At 45.4% G+C, this 21,720-nt stretch overlaps 1 long non-coding RNA gene across 2 annotated transcripts; it reads right to left on the minus strand.

Moving 5' to 3' along the window:
• Nucleotides 1-911: 911 nt before the first annotated feature.
• Nucleotides 912-20,562, minus strand: LOC133239774 (uncharacterized). Of its 2 annotated transcripts, none has more exons than XR_009733957.1 (4): nt 20,329-20,562; nt 19,517-19,734; nt 18,029-18,257; nt 912-1,647 (listed from the first exon to the last, which is right to left on the minus strand). It is a non-coding gene; the product is annotated as an uncharacterized LOC133239774 (long non-coding RNA). The 2 variants fall into 2 exon arrangements; XR_009733956.1 differs by having other exon boundaries at nt 912-1,234; nt 20,329-20,559.
• Nucleotides 20,563-21,720: the final 1,158 nt, after the last annotated feature.

Genomic DNA, 21,720 nt, shown 5'->3' on the forward strand with positions numbered 1-21,720 from the left:
ATACTGTATTGGTGTTTTTCCTTCTGGCTTACTTCACTCTGTATAATAGGCTCCAGTTTCATCCACCTCATTAGAACTGATTCAAATGCTTTCTTTTTAGTGGCTGAGTAATACTCCATTGTGTATATGTACCACTGCTTTCTTTATCCATTCATCTGCTGATGGACATCTAGGTTGCTTCCATGTCCTGGCTATTATAAACAGTGCTGCGATGAACATTGGGGTACATGTGTCTCTTTCCCTTCTGGTTTCCTCAGTGTGACTGCCCAGCAGTGGGATTGCTGGATCATAAGGCAGTTCTATTTCCAGTTTTTTAAGGAATCTCCACACTGTTCTCCATAGTGGCTGTACTAGTTTGCATTCCCACCAACAGTGTAAGAGGGTTCCCTTTTCTCCACACCCTCTCCAGCATTTATTATTTGTAGATTTTTGAATCGCAGCCATTCTGACTGGCGTGAAATGGTACCTCATAGTGGTTTTGATTTGCATTTCTCTGATAATGAGTGATGTTGAGCATCTTTTCATGTGTTTGTTAGCCCTCTCTATGTCTTCTTTGAAGAAATGTCTATTTAGTTCTTTGGCCCATTTTTTGATTGGGTCATTTATTTTTCTGGAGTTGAGCTGTAGGAGTTGCTTGTATATTTTTGAGATTAGTTGTTTGTCAGTTGCTTCATTTGCTATTATTTTCTCCCATTCTGAAGGCTGTCTTTTCACCTTGCTAATAGTTTCCTTTGATGTGCAGAAGCTTTTAAGGTTAATTAGGTCCCATTTGTTTATTTTTGCTTTTATTTCCAATATTCTGGGAGGTGGGTCATAGAGATGAATTTAATTATCAACGCTTTATCTACTTGCATGTACTTATCAGAGAATCATCATGTACTTATCAGAGAATCATTATAAATCTCTTTATAATGATTCTCTGATAAGTACATGCAAGTAGATAAAGCGTTGATAATTAAATTCATCATGCTATATTTTAAGTAATAATTTTCTCAGTGCTGCAATCATATCCTTGTTCCAAAGACTGTATATCATGGGATTGAACATCGGAGTCACTATGGTGTAGAACAGAGAGAGGAGTCTGTCAGTTCCTGCAGAATGACTGGATTTGGGCCTTAAGTATGCAATGGTAGCAGGTCCAAAGAACAAAAGCACAACCAACAGGTGAGATGTGGAGAAGGCTTTGGCTCTTCCTCTGGCTGTTGGCGACCTCAGAATAGTGGAAATGATTTTGCTGTAAGAGGCAAGGATCAACATAAAAGGTACAGCAACAAACAACAGAGTTACTGCATAGACTGAGAGCTCATGTGCAAAAGTGTCTCTGCAGGCCAGCTTCAGAATAGGGGGAATGTCACAGAAATGGTTAATCTCATTCAAATGACAGAAATGCAGAAAGAAGTTCTGGCACATTTGCCCTGTCTGCACTGGGATTCCACTGACCCGGAGCCCACAGCCAGCTGGAGGCACACCTTTGGGGTCATGACCAGGGGACAGTGCAGAGGGCCACAGATGGCCACACAGCGGTCATAGGCCATCACCGCCAGGAGGAAGCACTCAGTGGCTCGGAGGATAAGGAAGAAGCTCATTTGGGCAGCACAGTCCAGCACAGAAATGCTTCTGTCCTGAGTCCAAAGGTTCACCAGAATCCTAGGGAGAGTGACAGACACGGAACAGATTTCCAAGGAGGAAAACTTTGTCAGGAAAAAATACATGGGTTTGTGCAGTGCAGGGTCAAGTCTAGTTAGTATTATTATGAGACTATTTCCAGTTAAGATAATGATGTAAATGATGGAGAACACCCCAAATAATAGCCCTTGAAGGTTTGGAAGGTCAGAAAACCCCAGGAGTACAAATTCCATCACTTTGGATATGTTGTCTTTTGCTTCCATATCTTCATATTTCATCTGTGGGAATGATCCAATCAGAGGTACTATTATTTCACTTTCATTAGCTCTTGTTTTTTTATTTATAAAACAGGATGTTGCAACTTTCTATTTTTCAATTTCCTATAAAAACCAAACCTATAACACCAGGAGCTCTAAATGTGTGATAAAGTGTGTTTTTCATCATTATTAAATCTATCTGTAAATTAAAAAAAAAAACTTTAATCTTTCTTTTTCTGCTGTATACAATATTTATTTAGTTCTGAAGATAAGTGATTATAATTTTGCTATTCGTCTCAACACTCAAAAATACAAATTCTAAATTTAAGTTCCTTTGTGAAATAACTTGATATTTGCATTTGATGTGTTATTCTTTTCACCTCTCCATTCTGTTTTTCATTATCAATTCAAAATTAATCTCTTTTGCTCTTTTAAATGTCTTAAGCAATAAAAAATACTTTTAGGGATACATATAGTTAATTTTTAAAAATGAGATTTTTTTCAGTTGTATTTCCAATGTCTTTTTAACTTTGACATATTTAACTTCTGCATATTTAGCTATTTAACTTTGACATATTTAGATTTGACATATTTAACTTCTGCATATTTAGCTATTTTATTATAAAACAAAATTCATCAGCTAACCACTCAAGATTTTTTGAATGGTATTTAAATTTTAAAACTGTGTATTTCAATATAGTGTCTGCAAATTCAGCATTCATAATTTGTATTCACATTTTTCTGCTCAAAGACAAAGAATTCTAAGCTGGTCTTCCTGTCTAGGAACTCTCATAAGGATGAGAGGCATGTTCATTTAGCATTTATATTCATTAAAGCATTCAAACTAGAATGTTCACCTGTTACACACTTATTGTAAGAAATACATCCATCACAATAGCTATCTCAGAGCCTCCTAAATTACAAAGGACTTCAATAATTGAAACAGTTCTGCTGAATACCTTTAATTAATTAATTGTTGTGGGGGTTTTTGCCCCATGTGAGTGTTAGTTCGTGCATGTGACAGCCTTGGGTTGAGATTGTCCATCTTTCTTTGCTATATCTATATTTTAAGCTTTTGATCATCAGTGTATCTTTGTATGTAATGTGTAATATATTTCTTCCACAAAAAGTGATTTACTAACTTCTTGAATTAATAATTAAACTTTCTGGCAAGCTGCAGTTACCAGGCATCAGGAGAAAAGGCTCAGCTTTGTCAACAATCTGTTAGATATCTGGGCCTAATCATATCAGAAGGGACTAGGGCCATAGGCCCCGAGAGAATTAAACCTATGCTGCTGCTGCTAAGTCGTTTCAGTCGTGTCCGACTCTGTGCGACCCCATAGGCCGCAGCCCACCAGGCTCCCTAGTCCCTGGGATTCTCCAGGCAAGAACACTGGAGTGGGTTGCCATTTCCTTCTCCAATGCATGAAAGTGAAAAGTGAAAGTGAAGTCGCTCAGTCGTATCTGACTCTTAGTGACCCCATGGACTGCAGCCTACCAGTCTGTGGGAGTTTCCAGGCAAGAGTACTGGAGTGGGGTGCCATTGCCTTCTCCAATAACCTATACACGCTAGTAAAGTAATGCTCAAAATTCTCCAAGCTAGGCTTCAGCAATACGTGAACCGTGAACTTCCAGATGTTCAAGGTGGTTTTAGAAAAGGCAGAGGAACCAGAGATCAAATTGCCAACATCTTCTGGATCATGGAAAAAGCAAGAGAGTTCCAGAAAAACATCTATTTCTGCTTTATTGCCTATGCCAAAGCCTTTGGGTGTGTGGATCACAATAAACTGTGGAAAATTCTGAAAGAGATGGGAATACCAGACCATCTGAACTGCCTCTTGAGAAACCTGTATGCAGGTCAGGAAGCAACAGTTAGAACTGGACATGGAACAACAGACTGGTTCCAAATAGGAAAAGGAGTACGTCAAGGCTATATATTGTCACCCTGCTTATTTAACTTCTATGCAGAGTACATCATGAGAAATGCTGGGCTGGAAGAAGCACAAGCTGGAATCAAGATTGCTGGGAGAAATATCAATAACCTCAGATATGCAGATGACACCACCCTTATGGCAGAAAGTGAAGAGGAACTAAAGAGCCTCTTGATGAAAGTGAAAGAGCAGAGTGAAAAAGTTGGCTTAAAGCTCAACATTCAGAAAACGAAGATCATGGCATCTGGTCCCATCACTTCATGGGAAATAGATGGGGAACCAGTGTAAATAGTGTCAGACTTTATTTTTGGGGGCTCCCAAACCACTGCAGATGGTGATTGCAGCCAGGAAATTAAAAGATGCTTACTCCTTGGAAGGAAAGTTATAACCAACCTAGACAGCATATTGAAAAGCAGAGACATTACTTTGCCAACAAAAGTCCGTCTAGTCAAGGCTATGGTTTTTCCTGTGGTCATGTATGGATGTGAGAGTTGGACTGTGAAGAAAGCTGAGCACCGAAGAATTGATGCTTTTGAACTGTGGTGTTGGAGAAGACTCTGGGAGTCCCTTGGACTGCAAGGAGAGCCAACCAGTCCATTCTAAAGGAGATCAGTCCTGGGTGTTCATTGGAAGGACTGATGTTGAAACTGAAACTCCAATACTTTGGCCACCTCATGCGAAGAGTTGACTCATTGGAAAAGGCCTTGATGCTGGGAGGGATTGTGGGAAGGAGGAGAAGGGGATGACAGAGGATGAGATGGCTGGATGGCATCACCAACTTGACGGACATGAGTTTGAATAAACTCTGGGAGTTGGTGATGGACTGGGAGGCCTGGAGTGCTGCGATTCATGGGATTGCAAAGAGTTGGACAAGACTGAGCGACTGAACTGGAACTGGAACTGAAATCATCCCCTACCTATGACTTTAAGACAATTGAGAGGATTTGGGGGAATCACAGGCTACAGTCACGTTTGGATTCTGGGTTATGGGGAACTTGCCTGGCCTTTATATAAACTTATAGCTGAAACTCAGCAGGCCCAAACCGACAAACTGGTTTGGTCTCCAGATACTCAAAAGGCTTTTAAGGTTCTTCAGACTGCTCTCCTGCAAGCTCCAGCTCTGAGCTTGCCCACAGGGTCAGAATTTAATTTGTCACTGAAAAAAAAGGTGTGGCCTTGGGAGTTTTGACACAACCCCGAGGGCCTCACCAGCAACCTATTGCTTATCTGAGCAGATAATTAGATGTAATTTCATGTGAGTGGCCCCACTGCCTAAGGGTAATTGGGGCAGCAGCTTTATTAGCACCTGAAGCTTTAAAAATAATTAATGGATGAAACCTTACTGTCCTGACTTCTCATGATGTGAGTGGAATCTTAAATCCTAAGGTTAATATTTGGATGACAGACAGTAGACTTCTTAAATATCAATCATTGTTGTTAGAAGGACCAGTAACTAAGCTTAAAGTCTGTAGTAATTTAAATCCTGCCACTTTCCTTCCTGAGAAGGAAAATGAAACACCTGATCACGATTGTTCCCAATTCCTAACTTTAAACTATGCAGCTCGGGAAGATCTAATGGATATCCCATTAGACAATCCTGACATGGGAAGTATTTACTGGTGGCAGTTCTTTTGTTCAGGATGGAAAGCATAAAGCAGGTTACGCCATGGTGACTGCTGAACAGGTTTCCCCTCTTCATCAGTGGAAGGCTTCCCATGGTGGACATCTCCACTTCAAGGAAAAGACTTTCTCCAAGTCTGAGAATACCTTCAACAACAATCATATGGGATGTCTCTTCTTCAGCTGATGACATCTAACAATCCTAAGATGGACTGATGTAACTATGGACATAATATGACTTTTAATTTTGATTTTAACTTGTTTTAATGGTTATTTTGCCTTACATCTGTAACTGTTTAATTGGATTTCTTTCTAGTTGCATGAAGGCTTTTAAATTACAAATGGTTGTCCAAGCTCCTACTAGTGCCACAGCCTCCTCCAACAATTACTTGGGGCCCCTGGATCAGAGATCCTCAATATGAGGGTTAGGAGACTATGTTGCCTTAACAATTTAGGGACCACACCCCTAAATAGCAGGAAGTAGTTATGGAACGAAAACAATGCCCCTTTCCCTTGGCAACATAATTCTCCTATAAGAAAAGAGGGGAATGAGACAGTCACTTCCTAGGCAGGTTGATAAGAAGTCTAGGGGTCCCCAAGGAGAGAGGGGTCTGGAATTTTCAAGGAGGAAGAAGACAAACTTTTTCTGTCCCTCTACATTCCTTAGGATTATAAAACAATAATGTATCCTGCCTGAGGACAGTCTCTGGAAAAAACCTTCTGGCTAATCCTGTTATCTTAAGGTGTAATTATTGGAGTTAGTGAGGTCTTTACAACCTCCAGACATTCTTTTGATTCACTGTAATAACTAATTAGAGAGTATATAACTCCGTTTCTAACACTAGCAAGGGGGTACTCTTTCTACCCCCTTCTGATGCCTATGTCAGAAGCTTTCTCTATCTCCTTTATACTTTAATAAAACTTTATACACAAAAGCTCTAAGCAATCAAGCCTCGTCTCTGGCCCCAGATTGAATTCTTCTCCTCTGGAGGCCAAGAATCCCGGTGTCTTTGCGTGGTTCAGCAACAACCTTTCATGGGGAGGGTTTCACCCAAGAGATTGTAGACATATGACCCCAGATACATGGTCAGTGAGATGGGGTCACCCTGGAGACTGTGAATATGTTACCTCAGGTGCAGATTCTGGGAGGGGTTTATCCTGGAGACTATGGTCATGAGAACCCAGGGGCAGAGTCTATAAGGTTAAGTCACCTCGAGACTGTGGTCCTGATACCCCAGACCAGGGTCAGTGAGGTTGGGTCACTCTGGAAAATGTGGACGTGTGATCCCAAGTATACAATCTGGGGAAGATTGTCACCCTGGAGACTGTGGACATGTGATACCAGGTGCAGGGTCTGGCAGGGGGGTGTCACAATGGAGACCAGGGACGTATGACCCCAGGTGCAGGGTCTGGGAGAGGTGTCACCCTGGATACTGTGGACCTGTGAACTGAGGTGCAGGGTCTGGATGGGGTCACATATGAGACTTTGGATATGTGAACCCAGGTGCAGTGTTAGGGAGTTGTCACCCTGGGGACTGGATACGTGACCCCGGGTACAGTGTTTGGGAAGGGTGTCACCCTGGAGACTATTCATGTGTAACTCCAGGTGCAGGGTGTGTGAGAGGGGTCACCTTGGAGACTGGATGTGTGACCCCAGGTACATGGTCTGGGAGGGAAATCACACTGGTGAGTGTGGACATGTGACATCAGGGACAGGGTCTGGGAGGAGGGGTCACCCTGGGGGCTCTGGACCTGTGAGCCCAGGTGCTGGGTCATGGAAGGGGCTCACCCTGGGAGACATGGATGTGTGTCACCAGGTACTGGGTCTGGGAGAATCCACACAGTAGAGACTGGATATGTCACCCCCAAATACAGTGCCTGGGAGAGGTCACCCTTGGGACTGAAGACATGTGATCTCAGATACAGGTTCGGGGACGGTGTCACCCTGGAAACTGTGGACATGTAACACAAGGGTAGGGTCTGAGAGGGGAGCTCACAATGGGAACTGTGGCCATGTCATCCCAGGTGCTCAGACTGATGTGGTAGTGTCACCGTGAAGTCTGTGGTCTGTATCCACAGGTACGGGTCTGGAGGGGGGGTCACCCTGGAGACTGGAAATGTGACCAGAGGTTCAAAGTCTGGGAGTGGTGGTCACCCTGGAGACTGTGTACATGTGACCAGAGGTAAAAGTTCTGGTGAGGTGGGGTCACCATGGAGAATGTGGAAGTGTGACCCCCAGGTGTAGGGTCTAGGAGAGGCAGTTACCCTGGAAACTGGAAATGTGATCCCAGGTACAGTGTCTGGGTGAAGTGTCACCAAGGAGACTGTGGACATTTGACCCCAGGTGCTTTTATTTCAAAGGGGTCACCCTTTAGCCTGTGGATGTGTGACCCCAGGTGAAAGATATGGGAGTAGGGGTCACCCTGGACTGTGGCCGTCTAACACCAGGTGCAGGGTCTGGGGACAGGGCTTTCTGTGGAGACTATGGATATATGACCCCAAGTGCAGGTTCTGTGAGGTGTTTTCTCCCCGGGGAAAGTGGACGGTTGACCCAAAATGCAGTGTCTGGGGTAGAGGCTGACCCTGGAGCCTGTGGATGTGTAAAGCCAGGTGAAGTGTCTGGGAAAGGGTTCACCCTGGAGACTAAGGACATGTGCCCCTATGAATAGGGTCTATGAAGGGGTTCACCAGGGAAGCTGCAGCCATGTGACACCAGGTAAAGGATCTGATGTGGGGTATGAAAGTGGAGACTGTGGCCATATAACCCCCTGTGAAGGGGGAAAGGAGGTCACCCTGGAAACTGTGGGTGTGTGATCCCAGGTGCATGGTCTGGGAGGGGTTCATCATGGAGACTATGGACATGAAATTCCAGGTATAAGGTCTGGGAGGTGGGGTTACCATGAAGATTGTGTGCAGGTGTTTCTGGTTACTGGGTCTGGGTGGTGGGGTCACCCTGAGGACTATGGACGTGTGACCCAAAGTGCAGGGTCTGGGGAGGGGCTTTCCCTGCATACTGTGGATTGTGATCCCAGATGCAGGATCTGGGACGTGGGGTCACTCTGGGGATTGTAGACATGTTACATCAGGTGAATGGTCTGGGAGGGGGTTACCCTGGAGACTCTGGACATGTTACCCTAAGTGCAGGGACTGGGAGGTGGTGTCACCCAGGACACTGTGGTCATGAGACCTCAGGTATGAAGTCTGGATTTTAGCTCATACTAGAGACTGTGGACATGTGTTCCCATGTATATGGTCTGGGAGGGAGTCACCCTGGATACCACAGGAATTTGACCCCAGGTACAGGGTCAAGAAGGGGTTACCCTGGAAATTGTTTATGTGTGACCCCACATGCAGTTTCTGGGAGGTGGAGTCACACTTCAGACTGTAGACATGTGACCCTGGTCCAGGGTGTGGGAGGGGGTCACCCTGGATCTTGTGGACATGGGACCTTAGGTGCAAGGTCTGGGAAGTGTTGTCACTCTGGGGATTGTAGACATGTTACTCCAGGTGTATGATCTGGGAGAGGTTCACCCTGGAGACTGTGGATGGGCAACCCTAGGTGCAGGGACTGGGAGGAAATGTCACACTGGGCACTGTGGTCATGTGACCCCAGGTACATAGTCTGGAGGTGGTCTCATCCTGGAGACTGTTTACATGTGACCCCAGGTGCAGGGTCTGGGAGGTGGGTCACCCTTTAGACTCTAGAAATGTGACCCCAGGTAGGTCTGGGAGGTGGGGTTACCCTGGAGACAGTGGACATGTGACTCAAGGTCCCAGGTCTGGGAAGGGGTCACGCCAAGGAGACTGTGGATGTGTGACCACCCATACAGGCTCTGGGAGGGTGTCACCCTGATGAATGTGGACTTGTGAACCTGGTAAGGTGTAGTCACACTGGAGACTGTGGACATGTGAACCCAAGTGTGGGGTGTGAGTGATGTCAACAAGGAGAATTTTGACATGTGACCCCAGGTGCAGGTACTTTGAAGCAGTCAACATGGAGCCTGTGGATATGTGAACCCAGGGCAAGGGTCTGGGAGGTGGGGTCACCCTTGAGACTGGACATGCGACCCAGGTGCAGGGTCTTGAGGCATGTTCACCTTGGCAACTGTGGATATGTGACCCCAGGTTCAGGGTCTTGGAGGACATTCACTCTGCAGAATGTGGACATGTGATCCCATGTATGGTCTGCAAAGGTGTTCACCAGGGAGACTGTGGACATGTACACCATGTGCTTAGATGTGGGCTGCGGTCACCCTGGAGACTGAATATGTGACCCAGTTTCAGTGTCTGGGATGTTTGTCACCCTGGAAGCTTTTTACTTCAGGTACAGGGTCTGGAGGTGCTGTCAACCTGGGGACTGTGGACATAGGGTGTGTGAGGGAGTGTAAGAGTGTGAGAGGGCATGCCAGGGAGTGTAAGAATGTGCAAGGGAGTCTAAGGATCTGCGAGGGTGTGCAAGGGAGTATGAGTGTGTGAGGGTGTTGTGAGGGAGTGTAACAGTGTGCTAGGGTGTGAGATGGAATGTAAGAGTGTGAGACGGTGTTCCAGGGAGTTTAAGAGAGATCCCAGGTTCGAGGTAGGTTGGGAATGACCCTGGGACTAGTGGTCATTTCAGGGATTGTAAGAACATGGGAGGAAGTATAAGAATGTGTGAGGATATGCAAGAAGTGTAAGACTGAGGAAAGGAATGTAAGTGTGTGAGGGTGTGCAATGGAGTATAAGAGTGTGTGAAGGCATGCCAGGGAGTGTAAGAGTGTGCAAGGGTGTACGAGGTAGTGTATGACTGTGACAGTGTGTGAGGGAGTGTAAGGGTGGGCGAGGAAGTATATGACTGAAAAGGTGTGCGAGGAGTATAACAGTGTGCGAGGTAGTGGAAGGGAGTGTAATAGTGTGCAAGGTGTGCAAGGGCATGTGAGGACATGCAAGGACATAGAGGGAGTTGAGAGCATGCGAGGTGAGGCAGTGTAAGTGTGTGAGGGTTGCAATGGAGTATAAGAGTGTGTGAGGGCATGAAAGGGAGTGTAAGAGGGTACAAAGGTGTGCGAAAGTGTATGAAGACGTGAGGTGTGAGAGAGTGTGCAAGGATGTGTGAGAGTGTGTGATGGTGTGCAAGGGCAGGCGAGGTCATTCGAGGATCTGTGAGGATGTGTGAGAGCATACAAGAATGTGTGAGGGTTGCAAGGCTGGGCAACAGCATGTGAGGGTGTGCAAGAACATGCAAGGACATGGAAGGGCATGTGTGGCCATGCGAGTGTGTGTGAGGGCATCTGAGCATGTGCAAAGGCATGTGAGAGCATGCACGGATGTGTGAGAGTGTGTGAGGATGTGCGAGGGCATGTGAGGGCATGCAATAGCATGAGAAGGCATGCAAGGGTGTGTGAGGACGTGCAATGGTGTGTGAAAGCAGGCAAGGGCATGAGAGAATGTGCGAGGATGTCCAAGAGTGTGCAAAGATGTACAAGGGCATGTGAGGACATGCAAGGGCATGTGAGGACACGCAAGGACATAGAGGGAGTGCAAGAGCATGTGAGGCACTGCGAGAGCCTGTGAGGGCATGTTAAGCCATGTGAGGGTGTGAGAGGGTGTGTGAGTACATGCGAGGTCAAGCAAGAGTGTGCAAGGGCATGCAAGGCCACAAGAGCAGGCAAGGGCAGGCGAGGCCATGTTAGGGAGTGTGAGGACGTGTGAGGTCATGTGAGAGTGTGCAAGGACTGCAGTATGTGCAAGTGTGTGCAAGAGCATGTGAGGGCCTGTGAGAGTGTGGGAGGGCATGTGAAGGCACGTGAGACAGTGCAAGTGGGTGTTGATGGTATGTGAGTATGTGTGAGGGGATGTGAGAGTATGCAAGAGCGTGTGAGGGCGTGCAAAGAATTGCGAGAGTGTACGAGGACATTCGAGGGAGTGTGAGGCCATATGAGAGCGTGTGAGGGCATGCGAGCATGTGTGAGAGGGTGCAAAGACATGCAAGGAGAGGCAAGGGCATGTTAGGGCTTATGAGGATGTGTGAGGACATTTGTGGGTGTGTGAGGCTATGTGAGGGTATGCAAGTGTATGCAAGGATATGTGAGGGAATGCGAGGCCATGTGAGAGCATGTGAGGGCATGTGAGCATGTGTGAGAGGGTGCCAAGGGATGCAAGGGCATGCTAGGGTGTGCAAGTGCATGTGAGGGCGTGACAGAGTGTGTGATGACACACGACAGCATTCATGATGGTATGTGAATATGTGCGAGGGGATGCGAGAGCATGGAAGAGCATGGGGGGGTGTGCAAAGAGTGCATGAGGACATTCGTGTGAGAGTGTGCGAGGGTGTGTGAGGGAATATGAAAGCATGTGAAGACATGCAAGTGCATGCAAGAGGGCGCAAGGATGTGCAAGGGGATGCGAGTGCATGTGAGGGACTGCTAGGGCATTCGAGTGCATGTGAAGGCATGGCATTGTGTGTGATGATGCATGACAGCATGTGAGGGTGTGTGAGGGCATGTGAGGGCTTGCAAGAGTGTGTGAGGACATTTGAGAGTGTGTGAGAGTGCATGAGGGCTTGAGAGCTTATGTGAGGATGTGCAAGGGCATGCAGGAGTGTGTACAGGCATGCGAGGCCATTTGAGGTCATGCGAGTGCATGCCAGGATGTGCAAGATTACATGAGCATGGGCGAGAGTGTGGTAGGGCCTGCGAGGGTGTGTGAGGGCATGTGTGGTCATGTGAGGGCTTGGGAGTACTTTTGTGGCTCTGTGAGAGTGTGCAAGTGCATGCAAGAGCATTTGAGGGTGAACGAGGGTGTGTGAGGATATGCGAGGTGTTGGAGGGCGTGTGAGGCCTTGCGAGAGCATGGGAGGGCATGCGAGGATTTGTGATGCCATGTGAGGGCATGAGAGGGCATGCGAGTGTGTGCAAGGATGTGCAAGGCTGTGCAAGAGCGGGTGAGCACATGCAAGGGTGTGGAAGAGCATGCAAGGCTGTGCCAGAGTGTACAAGGGCTTGCAGTGGCATGCGAGGGTGTATGAGGATGTGCGAGTGCGTGTGAGGCCGTGGGAGAGTGTGCGAGGGTATGCGAGGATGCATGAGAATCTGAAAGGGCATGCAAGGACGTGCAAGAATCTATGAGGGCATGTGAGAGCATGCCATGATGTGCGAGAGCGTATGAGGACATGTGAGGGTGTGTGAAGCCGTGCGAGGCTGTGCAAGAGTGTGTGAGGGCTTACAGTGGCACGCGAGGGTGTACAAGAATGTGCGAGTGCGTGCAAGGCCATGGGAGAGTGCGCAAGGACATGTGAGAATCTGTGAGGGTGTGCAAGGACGTGCAAGAGCATGCCATGGTGTGCAAGAGCATATGAGGACACGTGAGGGTGTGCGAGGCTGTACAAGGGCGTGAGGGGCATGCAGGATTTGCGAGAGTGTGTGAGGACATTCAAGTGCATGCAAGGCCATGTGAGAGCATGGGAGGATGTGCAAGAACGTGTGACTGCCTGCTCAGGCGTGCATGGGCATGTGAGGGCGTGTGAGGGCATGCAAAGATGAGCGAGAGCATGCGAGGATGTACATGGATATGTGAGCGTGGGCAAGGGCACTTTAGGGTTTGTGCAGGCATGTGAGGGCATGCAAGGACATGTGAGAGCATGTAAGAATACGTGAGCATGGGCGAGGGCATGCTAGGGCATACACAGGCATGTGAGGGTGAGTCAGGTCATCCGAGAGCATGCGAGGATGTGCAAATGTGTGCAAGTACATGAAAGAGAATGTGAAGGTGTGCAAGTGTGTGCAAGGATGTGAAAAAGTATGTAAGGGTGTGTGAGGACGTGTGACAGTGGATAATGGTGTGGGAGAGCTGGCAAGAGTGTGTGAGAACACGCAAGGACTCGCAAGAGGGTGCAAGGCTGTGTGACAGTGTACAAGGGTTTGTGAGTGCATGGGAGAGCGTGAAATAGCATATGAGGACATGCGAGGGTGTGCAATGCCATGCAATAGCATGCAAGGTCGTGGGATGGTGTGTGAGGATGTGTGAGAGCATTTGACAATGTGCAAGAGAGATGTGCAAGTGCAAGCAAGGTGTGTGGCTGTGCAAGATACACATGTGAGTATGAGAGCATTTGAGGGCATCTGAGGGCATGAGAGGATGTGCGAGGGTGTGCAAGTGTGTGTGAGGGCGTGTGAGAGCATGTGAGAATGTTCAAGGGCATGTGAAGGCTTGCAAGGGTGTGCAAGGAAGTGTGAGGATGTGCGACCCTGTGTGAGGGCGTGCAAGGATGTGCAAGAGTGGGTGAGCAAGTGTGAGGGCATAAAGAGCATGCGAGTCCATGTGAGAGTGTGCAAGGGCATGGGAGGACACACAAGAGTGTGCAATGGTGTGTGATGGCATGCCAGGTTACGTGAGGCACCCTCTGTGCGACCACCTGGACAGTAGCCCACTAGATTCCTCTGTCCCTGGGATTCTCCAGGCAAGAATACTGGACTGGGTTGCCATGCCCTCCTCCACGGGATCTTCCTGACCCAAAGACTGAATTTCTGTCTCTTACATCTTTTGCACTGGCAGGCAGGTTCTTTTCCCCTAGCACCACCTGGGAAGCCTCCTAAGGCTGGGATCTTCTTTAAAGAAGGAAAATCCTTCCTGTTCATGTGAAAATTCTGCTTCTGTGACACCCCATGTCTCAATCACCTCTTGTATCAAGGCAGCAGAGACTGCTAGCTGTCTACTCAAATACCTTTCTTCCTTTCTGAGAACTCTCAAACCAGACAAGGTCGGCCCAAGAAAGGAACATCGAAAATTAACCTCATTTATGAGCAAACATGGAAAAGTCCTGAATGAAACATGTGCATAACTTCCACTTAGATTTCACTGGACAGAACATACATGTCATGTTGCAAAGAAGACTAGAAAATATATTCTTCACTCCAGGCAGTGTTGTGCCCCAATAAAAACTGGTTTTAAATTCTCGGGGAAGTCGTCTCCCCCTCTCTCCATTCAGAAACAAGGTCAAGATAAGCAAGTTTCCTTACTGGCCACTTGTGTGATGTGCATTTATTTCTACTTTACCCTGACACACAGGACTTAGCATTTTGCAGGCTCAGCTTTACAGAGAGGCCTTCTACTAAACTCTGTGATGGTTTGTCACCTATCCTCCTGCATTACAGTCAAGTATCAAAACTGAAATTTAAATTTGTGAGATGCCCCGAGGGAAAAATATGGCTTTTTGCTTTTTCTAAATTCCTGCTTTCCTCACTCTTGATTTTTTTTTCTTTTTCTGCCACCTCTGCATTGCAGTTACATAATTTTAAAAAATTTACTCTAGCATGCATAGCTGTTTTACTGGAAAGTTTGTCCAGGGTATCCAGACATCATCCTGCCCAAGTGAGAGTTCACTCTGATATTTTCAGAGGTTTGTTTAATACAACTTCAAAGGACAGTTAATCTTCATCTTATATAAACCATCTCAGAGAACAGAAAAGAAGCAAAGTTACACAATTATTTTACAAGACTTATTTAGTCGTGACACCAAAACCAGACAAGGTCAGCACAAAAAGAGAAATTTAAAAATCACTCTTGCTTATAAACATAGGTGGAATGACCATTGTAATTTCCAGTTAAATGGACTAAAAATTTCTCTTTTGTGTTTAAAACATTGTTTATAAACATAGATGGAAATATTCTAAATAAAATATAAGCAAACCCAGTCCAATGGTGTATTTAAGAAGAATGATTCCAAAATAGTACAAGGATGGTTAAATATTAGAAGATCTATCAATGTAATTCACGAAATTAACAGATTTAAGAAGAAAGCCACATGATCTTTCTGTGGATGCAGAAAACACATTTGATAAAGGTCAACTCTCATTCATGACAGACTCGAAATAGAAGGAAACTTCCTTAATGGAAAAATGGACTTGTCCTAAGACCTTCAGTGCTCATGCATATTGCAGTCAACATCTGTATCCTTACAAGCCAGAAGCAGCTTGTAAGGATACTTCACATCAAAGCTTGACTTTGATGTGAAACCAGCAAATGTTAGGCTCCTTATCTGATTCTTGTTAGTATGATAAAATTCATTCATCTCAAGGAAGCAATCTCTCTCAAGTCATGTCATCCCAGAAGAGCAATGAACCTTTTTCCAAGTTTCTAACTGTTACTTCATTCTGGTCACTAACCCATGATCACAGGATAGCTATAGATAGGCAAATGTAAAAGCAGCCCTCATGATCATCTAGTTCAATTCACTTATCTTACAATGACATCCCAAAAGCCCAGAGTTAAATGTCAGTGATAACCTGGCTCAGCTAAAATGTGCACCTGGGATGGGGACCCAGGCCTCATGAAGCTCAGTTCCTCATAAAGCTCAAGCGCTTTAACTTCCTCAAGGAGCAAAAACAAATTCTTCTCAATTTCCTATGTCAGTTTAACTATCTCCTTTAAATATTTTGGGCTTCTATGGACACTCATGGGAGAAGGCAATGGCACCCCACTCCAGTACTCTTGCCTGGAAAATCCCATGGAAGGAGGAGTCTGGAAGGCTGCAGGCCATGGAGTCGCTAAGAGTCGGACACGACTGAGCGACTTCACTTTCACTTTCCACTTTCATGCATTGGAGAAGGAAATGGCAACCCACTCCAGTGTTCTTGCCTGGAGAATCCCAGGGACGGGGCAGCCTGATGGGCTGCCGTCTCTGGGGTCGCACAGAGTCGGACACGACTGAAGTGACTTAGCAGTAGCATGGACACTCATGACCTTGGGGATTTACCTTCTATCTCAAGTAGTAATAGTGGCAGGGGCTGGAGGAAGGGGGTCAGCAGATGAAGAACTGGAGACTTTCTCAGAAGGAAAGCAACACTTATTTTTAGCAACGTTCTAGTGTAAGGAATTAGAAGCACAAAGGGGCTCTGGAGAAGGACTTCCCACTGCAGGAGGCAGGGAACACAGGCCACTGGGTCTGATCATACAGGTTGTGGGCGGCATGACGTTGGTGGGCACCAGTCACATCATACTCATTGTGGATTTATGCATTTATTGCTATTTTCTTGGGGTTCCCTTGTGACTCAGCTGATAAAGAATCTGCCTGCAATTCAGGAGACCTGGGTTCCATCCCTGGGTTGGGAAGATGCCCTGGAGAAGGGAAAGGCCACCCACTCCAGTATTTTGGCCAGAATTCCATGGACTGTATAGACCACGGGGTTGCAAAGAGTCAGATACAACTGAGCGACTTTCACTACAATCATCTTGAAGCAGGACAGCATCCTGGAAGGAGTGTCTGGTTCTAATTCCTACACAGGTGCCACGGGGCTGCCTGTAATGCTGAGGGGAGGGTCTGGCTGTAGCAGGGCTGGAATAAGATCTGGAGATGGACCAGCCCTGCCTGATTCTGGAATTAAGCTTTGGGTGTCAGGGAAAGATGCTGTACAGCAGGAAGTCCTGGGGGACCAGGAAATCTTGAGCTCTAACTTTTCATGGACTTTTTTTCTCAACCTGCTGTGCCAGGAATCCATCTCATCTGGACCCACTGTCTGTTCTGGGCCCAGCTCCTGTCTCTGGCACCTGCTGGCCTCAGCCTTCTCTCTTCTTGGCCTCATCACCTTCCTCCACTGCAGTCCCTATAGCCTGATTTTTCAATACGTGCCTTGACAATCTATAAGCATAACTGCCTTACTAGAGAGTAATTACTCTGGAATTTTCCCAGGGTGGGGGCTGGGGGGGGGGTTGCTTCTGCCCACAAATAGGAAAAGATGAAATGACTGGCAGTACACTGTGCAGAAAGTTAAAAGCCTCTTGGGAGAAAAAAGAAATTCTTAAAGAGTTGTCAAATTATCAATACATCAAAGCTACAAAGACCTTTTTGGAGGAACCCAAGACAAATAAGAATCTCTTTGAGGAAAGGGCCTTAGAGCTGCAATCAAAGAACTCTAAGGAAAAAATCAAGTGCCAATGGTAACCTCACTTGTTATTTTAGGCCCCAAGAACAGGAATGTAAGAACCAGGGTAAGACATTAGACTGCAAGAACTCAGTGGAAATAGTACTCATTTTTACAAAGAATTTTGCAAACTTTCAGAGTTGAAAAGAGCCTATAATGAAGTTAATTTTAGTAGAGAGATGAAATCTGAATTCCCAAGGGTTGAACAAAAATATACCAGATTTAAGAGACTTAGACACTTACAACTGAAAGCAGAAAACTGAAGAAAACCTCTGTGATCTAATCATACATTGTCAGAAATTGCCAAAAGACATAGCAAGTGCTCTTGCTCACAAAGAAAATGAAATTCAGATTCTGAGTAATGGTTTTATGTGGCAGAAATACCCAGCAGGTGACCAGACTGAGACGTTAAGAAACACATGATAGATGGCTCACAAAATGAACCTTTGTTAACAAAAGATAAAGGCCATTTCCAACATAAGCTAAATGCTGTTGCTAGCTCAGCAAGGGCTGGAAAACAGAAATGTTGAAACAAAAAAAAAAATCATAAAATTTGTCTCCTTTATTAGCACAGCTAATTATGGCTTTTACTTAGTGTGCATTAAGTCAAATAAACAACTCAGAAGTTCACCAAATTAAAAACAAGGATCATTCATATCAAAAATCTGAAACCCAGTGTAAAAAAGATAATAGAACTAACCTAGGTCAAGTAAGTCTCCATGCTGTTATTTGGAGGGCGTGGAATTGAGGTAGAAAAGCCTACATTTGCTCTTGGAGTAAGATTTCCATTGAGCACTAAAGGGTTATTGAAATTTCCAACACAAGGGGGCTCCAGCACTGGCCTCGAGCTAAGAATGCCGAGTAAAGATTTGTTCTGCTCTTTCTCCACCTCAAGTTTGGTGCTGACCACTGCCAGCCTCTCATGAGTCCTGGGGAAGATGGAAAACACCAACTTAATGATTTACATTTTTTAAGTTGCCATATGTAAATGGAATTCCCAATAAACTGTTTGAACACTGAAAACACAGAGCAGACCTCCTGTAAACAATGATAGCTGTAACCTTGTTCTAAAGAAGTACACATGTGTCTAGGGCTCCTCAAGTAACAAGTCACAGTTGGGAGAGGAGAGAAAGGGCATCAGGGAGAAAGGGAGGTGGCCTCACAGTGACACCTGCTGCCCTCTGGGACACACTTGCCTCCAGGAAACAGTTCAGGGATGAAGAAACACCACATCCCACAAAGCCACTTTCAAGCATTTGCTTTCACCACCCTTGTATACATACTCATTTCACCTATGACCTCAGAGTAATTAAGTTTTGGCTCTGAGGAATCATCTAGAGTCACAATCTAGAGGGGAGGACAAGAAAGTCAATGGGTGATTGAAAAGAGCTAAAACAGCCCCAGGAACAATTACAAGTATCCCCTGCTTTTCCAAAGTTTACTTTATGTTACTTCACTTCTAGGAAAGGCCTATGTCAGCATCTGTTTTTGATAATCAAAAAACAAAAAAAATTTTTGAAGAGACTTTTTGATTTCATATAAAAAGTTTCCATGTACGTTTTACAGTGAGAGGCATTGCGCTCCCCAAGCAGGGAGACTGGCCCCACTGAGCTCCTTCCCTGGAAGCCACATCCCACAACTCAGTGTCAAGTCACCACAACCCTGAACCCTATATAGGAGTACCTGTGTTTCATTTGTGCATATTCATTTTAGGCTTCAACTAGCAGAACGTGCCCTCGGGTACCTGCTTCTTTGCTGTATGCTGTTTGGGCTTATGAAAGGCTTCCTAGAAATGCTCTGCTTTCAGACAGTGGGGAAACCCGGACTAGGCACTGGAGGTGCCATCTGCTCTTTCCATCCTCCACACCCCCTCCCTCAGCCAGATCACCATACTATTTCTAGACACTCTGTGAATTATCCCATCTTTCACTCCTGTGTTAATTGCCCCCAATTTCACAAGCATGCCTTTATGCAGTGTGCTGCTGCTGCTAAGTCACCTCAGTCATTTCCGACTCTGTGTGGTAAAACTTAAAAGGAAACCATATTAATAGTTTGTCTTAGGCCACCCTCCAGCAGTGACCATCTAGTTAGCTTTCACTTCCTACTAATCTCATGAACTGTGCTCTATAAAAATTAGGCTTTAGAGACAAATTAACGAACTAAATTTACTTTCTCTGTTTTGACTTACTTGTCTAGTTTACCTTCCAACGACTTTCTAACTTCTAGTTCTACTAGGTAGAGTTGCTTATATTTTTCCAACTCTGCTTTTTGAGAATCTTCTTGCAACGTTTTCACCTTGGAGAGTTCAGATTCCAAGTCTTTAATTCTGAGTTCCATCTTACTTCTTATGGAAGCATTATTCTTCTCTTGTAACTGCTCTAAATTCTCCTGAGATGCTGCTTGTATCTAAGGCAAATTTTAAAAGATAACATTTTAAAAATAATCATTAACCTGGAAAATGGTATTTGCTCCCTTTACTTTTGAGTCAGTGATTCAGAAAGCAATTTTAAAGGTTAAAAAAAAAAAGAGCAGAAGTTTAAAACAATTGTTGTCAATGTGAAGTGAATTACAAAATTAAAGTGGAATTATTGTTATAGTGGTGCTTATATAACCTGATAATTCAAAGAACAAGAGGATCAACTTAAAATTTTAAAAATTGAACAAGACAAACATAATTCAAGAGGATGGTACCAGTTCTAAACCACAATATTTTCTTTTCCTCCTAGTAGTCTTGTTTTATACCACTTGGTCTTATAAATGAAAGGATTCTCTAGTGAGAATCATTCTGATAGGTCAATTTGGTGATAACTGTGATGGAAATGGAAATATTTAAAGGGAGAAACAAGTGCCCCCTTCCTTCCAGAAAACTACCAAACCAACTGCTCTAAGGGAAGTAGAGGAAACACATAAGCTGTATAGATCCAAAACATAATTTACAATGAGGTGAATTCAAGCACATGACAGATGAACAAATTAGCCTGCAAAAATAGGTTGACTTACTTTAATTTCTCTACAAGATCCTGTCTCGCCCTTTCTTCACTCTCCCGTTTATACTGCTCTACTTCACTGTGTTCTATCATATTCATTTCTATATGACTTCTGAGGTTCACTACTTCTTGCTCCAACTTCTTTTTATTCTTCTCTAGTTTTTTACATTTCTTTTGAATTCCTTTCATAGATAATAACTCCTCTCGAAGAACTTGATTTTTTGCATCCAGGTGCAGACCTTTTGAAGATGCACTTTCCAGCTCTGCTGTAAGATTGTCAATCTGCAAGAATAAAACAATACCGTTTGGTAATGAGGCAAGTGGACTGAGCACAGCCTAACTCAAACCCAGGACCAAATAGATATGATGGTATCTGTATTGTAGAATGTAGGACCAGGGATTACTCAGAGAATCAAGAAAGAAGTTCAAAGCACCAAGAATCACAAAATATATTCTTCACTGTCATCATCTTTGTCATACAACATTTGCACTTGATTTTACACTCTTTTCTATTTTTTCTCCATAAAATGACTACAAGTCACCTCTTAGTAGAATGTCTCTTACTCCTTCCCCCCATCTTAATGCCCCATGTTTTAAAGAAGTTTGAGGGATACTGTATTGAGTTATCTAGGGCTGAGTTAATAAACGCTTCCCAAAAGAAGATTGTGAAAATAAGACTCTCATTAATAAATCTTATAAATATGGATTCTAATCCCATGTATTTTTCTGAACTATGAATCAGATCAGATCAGATCAGTCGCTCAGTCATGTCGGACTTTTTGCAACCCCATGAATCACAGCAGGCCAGGCCTCCCTGTCCATCACCAACTCCCGGAGTTCACTCAGACTCACGTCCATCGAGTCAGTGATGCCATCCAGCCATCTCATCCTCTGTTGTCCCCTTCTCCTCTTGCCCCCAATCCCTCCCAGCATCAGATTCTTTTCCAATGAGTCAACTCTTCTCATGAGGTGGCCAAATACTGGAGTTTCAGCTTTAGCATCATTCCTTCCAAAGAAATCCCAGGGCTGATCTCCTTCAGAATGGACTGATTGGATCTCCTTGCAGTCCAAGAGACTCTCAAGAGTCTTCTCCAACACCACAGTTCAAAAGCATCAATTCTTCGGCGCTCAGCCTTCTTCACAATCCAACTCTCACATCCATACATGACCACAGGAAGGGCGGCCAAGAGGAGATACCCAGCGTCCGAGGTCAGGGCAGCAACGAGAGGAGTTACCCCGAGTCCGAGGTCGGGGCAGTAGCTGGGAGGAGATACCCCACGCCCTTAGGCCCGAGGCCAGGGGCTGCGGGCAGGAGGAGCTAACCCACGCCCCCACGCCCGAGGCCAGGGGCGGTGGCTGGGAGAAGCAACCCCACACCGTGGCTGCACGGGCACAGGAGGGCCTA

This window comes from Bos javanicus, chromosome 27 (genome assembly GCF_032452875.1).
Source record: "Bos javanicus breed banteng chromosome 27, ARS-OSU_banteng_1.0, whole genome shotgun sequence".
In the NCBI taxonomy this organism is placed as follows: Eukaryota; Metazoa; Chordata; class Mammalia; order Artiodactyla; family Bovidae; genus Bos; species Bos javanicus.